The following is a 6,000-nucleotide window of genomic DNA, read 5'->3' as shown; positions in this document are numbered from 1 at the left end:
GGTCTTTTCCTGCCATCATGTTTCTATTCTAAGGAAGTGATGGGAATTATAAAGCTAAATTAATTGGACGGATGGGCCATGTCGTCTTGTTCTGTTGTCACTGTTCTCTGAAAGAGAAATCCAGCCCCTGCACCTCTCTGAATTGCATCTTTCTGACCACAGGTAGCACTGGATCCAAGGAAGATTTCTCAGTTATTAGTAATTCATGTTTAAGTGAATTTTACAGCTGGTTTTACATGCTACAGCCAGAATTATTACAGGAACTATTTTAACTGGAAAAAATGCAAGGTTCTGCCCAGAAGCCTTTTTAAAGGCTTGATTTGCCTTCGTGATGAGCTTTTATTGGTGCTTTCAGCTATGATCAGCAGGGTCTGTTTGTTGATTTTATTCTTGTATATGCTTAATGTTGTCCGCCTAAAAATAAAGGTTGCATTGGCTGTCTGTCCAGCAGAGAGTATTCTTTACAGTTTTTACTTTAATCCATAAAATTGAATCCAGTAATGATCTGCATTTATTGGAAAGCTGTGACCATCCCCAGCCTTTGCATTTAGCTGAAAAAAATGCATTTGCTATTTCCTCATTTAGGGAAGTGAGGTTGCAGGAAAGCCATTTAAGAGCTTTTTCAGTTGTGGCTGAAGTTACAAGAAAAAATAAGATGTATAAGCCTGGCTGTTCCAGCAGGCCTAGGAGTGAGAACTCTCTATGCATTCATTATTTAAGATATTTATAATGCGCTACATTCAAAAAAGATCAGACAGGAGTCCAGTTAACAAACACAAAAAGATATAGCAACACCTCCCACTAAAGCAATAAAATCATTTCAAATGCAGGTCCTGAAAAATGGCAGCTTCTTCCCTCACGTGCTCTCTATCCCCTCCCTTACCCTGCTTGCACTCGGCGGGGCCTGGCTCTCTATCCCCTCCCTTACCCTGCTTGCACTCGGCGGGGCCTGGCTCTGTCTATCCCAACCACTTACCCTGCTTTGCTACTCGGCAGGGGTCTGGCCTGGCTCTCTATCCCAGCCCTTACCCTGCTTGCACTCGGCGGGGCCTGGCTCTCTATCCCAGCCCTTACCCTGCTTGCACTCGGCGGGGCCTGGCTCTCTATCCCAGCCCTTACCCTGCTTGCACTCGGCGGGGCCTGGCTCTCTATCCCAGCCCTTACCCTGCTTGCACTCGGCGGGGCCTGGCTCTCTATCCACGCCCTTACCCTGCTTGCACTCGGCGGGGCCTGGCTCTCTATCCCAGCCCTTACCCTGCTTGCACTCGGCGGGGCCCTGGACTATCCCAGCCCCTTACCCGGCTTGCACTCGGCGGGGCCTGCTCTCTATCCCCTCCCTTCCCCTGCTTGCACTCGGCGGGGCCTGGCTCTCTATCCCCTCCCTTACCCTGCTTGCACTCGGCGGGGCCTGGCTCTCTATCCCCGCCCTTACCCTGCTTGCACTCGGCGGGGCCTGGCTCTCTATCCCAGCCCTTACCCTGCTTGCACTGCGCGGGCCTGGCTCCTCTAATCCCCGCCCTTACCCTGCTTGCACTCGGCGGGGCCTGGCTCTCTATCCCAGCCCTTACCCTGCTTGCACTCGGCGGGGCCTGGCTCTCTATCCCCTCCCTTACCCTGCTTGCACTCGGCGGGGCCTGGCTCTCTATCCCCTCCCTTACCCTGCTTGCACTGGCGGGGCCTGCTTGCACTCGGCGGGGCCTGGCTCTCTATCCCATCCTTTGGCACTGAGGCAATGATGGAAGCTGCTCACAAAGGTCAGAAGTCTCGCCTACAGCTTGGCTGGCTTTGACTTCCTTGGAAGGGAAGAATTATAGTTCTTTGCAATGTAGACATCCTGGGGAGAAACCAGCTGGGATGGGGGAAGAGAACAGATTTTTCTGAGGCCGAGGTTTGGTATTAAAAATACAAATGCAACATCTGCCCTTGCAATTTTAGTGTAGACAGTTGCAGCCCATCCTTTAAATGCCCCTTTTGATAGGCATTACATTCTCTTACGACTTCGACACAGATTAAAGGGTCTCTCTATATGAATAAAAACTGCGATCGCCGCCCGCATTAGAGCTGGGCCATAAGACTTCAGGCCTGGAAAAGTGTGAAAGTGTCTAACTGGCTCCTGGCCATTAAGAATCAAAAAAGGGATCATTTGGTATTCCACCTGCTGTCCCGCTAAGTTTTGTGTGCACAGAGATTTCTCCAGGCGCTTCTCTCATGTACACAGACTGGGAACGCAGCTTTTAGTACTTCAGGCCCTTAGCAGTTAGGGGAATATTCCATGCTAACCAGCGAAATTTGGGCCAAAAAGTCTGCCCTACACCTAACCTCACAAGTATAGTGCAGTTAGATATATCCAGATAATGTGGGCAGAGGGCTATCCAGGCAACGCTTACTGCTTCACTCTGTCCACTCTGCTGCCACTGAATATTGACCCCGGGAGGTGAATATTCAGACAGCAGAGTGTGGCTGACTTATCTGGATACTTTGCCACAGATATTTTTCCGACCAGAGTAGCCTGATGTGCATTAGGTTAGTCGGACAGCTGAAACGTCCCCCTACACATGGGACACCTTTATCTGTTCAGCGGGGAAATATTCAAATCCTGGCTTTTATCTGGCTAGCTCCTTTGCAAATTGATCTGGGAGTGTCTACCTCTCCTGCATAGAACAGTTTGGGATTTAATTTGTCCCTCTGCTTCCCTTGTTGTAATCTGACTGCAGGGCACAGTCCCCTCCCCTCTACCTCTTGAATAAATAACAAATGCTCAGAATTCACACCTGCAGCCACAATAAATACCACCCAACAGGGAGGGGGAACTGACCAGGAAGTCCTGGTGAAGAGGTAATGCATGCCTTGTGCAGAAATCCAACAGAGCGAGACCGATGCGCACTCAGAGGGGTCGCAGCAATAAAATGTGCGTTGAAAACAGGCACTCACCCAGCCACCACCCTGGGCACCCAATGCAGTATTTAAATGAGGGCCTGCGAAAAATAGGGTGGGATCGGGGAGAATTCTGCGTCCCTAGTGCTCAAATGCATCAGGCGCCCACAATTACAATGGACGCTCGATACGAGTGTCGGTTTTTATCCGCTTCTTCTGGCTGAGGGTGCTGAAGACGCCGATGGCTAAGCGCCCCTACGGGCGTCTAAATTCTGCATCCAGAAGAACTTTTTTTTTTAATCAAACCAATATACATTTATTTTTAACACCGCAAGCAGTAAATGTAAGTGTCACAACGATGCTAGGTAGGAGGAACCACAGAGGAGCCCTTGACTCATGGATTGATTTTACGCCACCTCCAACGCTGGACTTAACTTTGCAACGTTGTCTGTTTTGCCTCAAAGATCCCAAAGGAAGGTACCTTCTACTCCGTATCAAAATTAACGGATCTCTATATCCTATCGTGAATGTAAAGAACAGGCTCTCTTCTTCCAGGAAATCCACCACTTGTTGTTACAACACGGTGTGGGCCAGATAATATTGGGAGGCGACTTCAATGTAGCTCTTACCCACTATTTAAACACCTCAAAGGGGCAAGCTCCGGTGGCAATAATCCATAGTAAAGTCATAAAAGAGCTCACGAATGATTTACAGCTCGTAGACCCCTGGAGGCTCTGCTACCCCAAGTGGAGATCATTCAGTTATTTCTCTAAGCCACACGATTCCTATTCCCGCATAGACTCTGTCCTAGTGACCAAATCACTTTTCCAACACGTTCATAATCCTGAGGGAGGCATTATCACATGGTCTGATCACGCCCTATCAGCCTCGATTTAATGCTGCGACGGGAAGAAGTGGGAAGGCGGTTTTGAGAATTAAATGGTTCCATTTTGAGTGATCCTAATTATACACAAGAAACTGTGCAGATTGTAACAGAATTTTTTAGCACTAATAATGAATCTGTTGGCTCCCCGGTGGTGATCTGGGATAGCTTCAAGGCTTTTATTAGAGGTCATTTTATATCTCGTTCCTCAAAAAACAAAAGGAGGCACAAAGCTCTCGGCTGAGGGATGAAATAAACCAACATAGCCAGCATGGTTCTCCGGCCAGCCTTCTTCGCCTCACCAATGCTAGAGAGGAGCCGCATAGGCTAGAAGCTGCCAGCATGGATCTCCTCACCAATGCTAGAGAGGAGCCGCATAGGCTAGAAGCTGCCAGCATGGTTCTCCTCACCAATGCTAGAGAGGAGCCGCATAGGCTAGAAGCTGCCAGCATGGATCTCCTCACCAATGCTAGAGAGGAGCCGCATAGGCTAGAAGCTGCCAGCATGGTTCTCCTCACCAATGCTAGAGAGGAGCCGCATAGGCTAGAAGCTGCCAGCATGGATCTCCTCACCAATGCTAAAAGCTGCCCAGATTGCTCACTCTCGAACTAGCTCACCAAGCACATTGTGAAGGGGGCGAAAAGGCAGGAAAGATGCTGCCTAACAAAGTGAAAAAAACATTACCTTCCAAAATCATATCCTGAAAATTAAAGATGATACTGGTAAGGTTTTATCTACCACAACTGAAATATCCCAGCAGTTTCTTAAATTCCTCCAGGCCTTACATCAGGCTGGAGACTGTACCGTCCTTCTTGAATTCTCTGCCACTTCCAAGTCTCAATTTGGAAATGAGGAGCTTCTTAATGCTGACATTACTACCCCAGAGTTGCTTCTGGCTGTGAAGGATCTTAAAGTTGGAAAGGCCCCTGGTCTTGACGGACTCACTGCCAAATTTTATAAAACCTTTGCTCTGCATTTGGTTGTCCCTATGCAGACTTTATTTCATTATCTTCGAGAGGGTGGTTCTTTACGTCCAGACTCCAACCTTGCAGCTGTAACGATTCGGGCCAAACCAGGCCACGACCCTACACTTTGTGGTTCGCACTGCCCCATATCTTTAATTTGGAGTTAAAGATTGTAGCTAACGTTCTAGTGGCTCGACTAAATAGCTTTACAGCCCGCATTATCCTCCCTGACCAAGCAGGGTTCATCCCTGGGTGAATAGCAAGTGATAATGTGCGAAAAGTCATAGACAAACTATGGGGGGTCCATAAGCAACAACTGCCCCACTCCTTCTTGCCATAGATGCCGAGAAGGCCTTTGATTATGGTGCACTGGTCTTTCCTATTTGAAACCTTGAAAGTTATGAATTTTGGGGATCCCTTTATTAATTGGATTAATGCCTTGTATGATAAACCTAAAGCCTGTTTGAAAATAAACGGAGGCTATTCAGACACTTTCATGGTACAAAGGGGCACCAGACAAGGCTGTCCTCTCTGGCACATACTGTTTGCCATCTTCTTGGAACCTCTTGCCATCTCGATTCATAAAAATGCTGCCATTCATGGCTTTCCCTTGGGTCCCGAGACTTACAAACTCTCGTTGTTTGCGGACGACATTTTATTCACAGTTACTGATCCACAAACGTCCTTGCAAGCTACTGAAAGTACTTTGGCCTCCTACAGTGCAGGGTCTGGCTTTAAAATAAATTGGGACAAGTCGGAAATTCTAAACATAACCTGTGATTCCCAAACTACCCATGACTTGCAAACCAATCACCCCCTCAGATGGGCCCACGCTAAGATTAAATATCTGGGTAAAAATCTATCGGAATTATTTCCCCTTAATTTAATTCCATTGATCCAGGCCATTGAGAGGGACTTGGACAGATGGATTACATGGCTAGGCAGGATTGCCGTGGTCAAGATGAATGTCCTACCAAGACTTCTCTACCTGTTCCAGACTCTTTCGGTTGCACTTTCATGTACGACTTTAAGTCTTTGGCAAAAGAAATTGCTGTGCTTCATCTGGAGGCAGCATCCCCCCAGGGTAGCCAAGCACGTTCTCTATCAGCACAAACTGGAAGGGGGGTCGGGACTCCCGAATCTGTCATGGCATTATGCAGCCTCCCAGCTCCGTCCCATTATTGAATGGCACCGGACGCCTATGGTTAAACACTGGGTACAATTGGGTCAGGAACCATGCCACTCCCTGCCCGGGTCTGGCAAGCTAGGCACACCTGG

Source organism: Rhinatrema bivittatum, unplaced genomic scaffold, assembly GCF_901001135.1.
Source record: "Rhinatrema bivittatum unplaced genomic scaffold, aRhiBiv1.1, whole genome shotgun sequence".
Taxonomy (NCBI): domain Eukaryota; kingdom Metazoa; phylum Chordata; class Amphibia; order Gymnophiona; family Rhinatrematidae; genus Rhinatrema; species Rhinatrema bivittatum.
Note: the sequence above shows the minus strand (reverse complement) of the source record.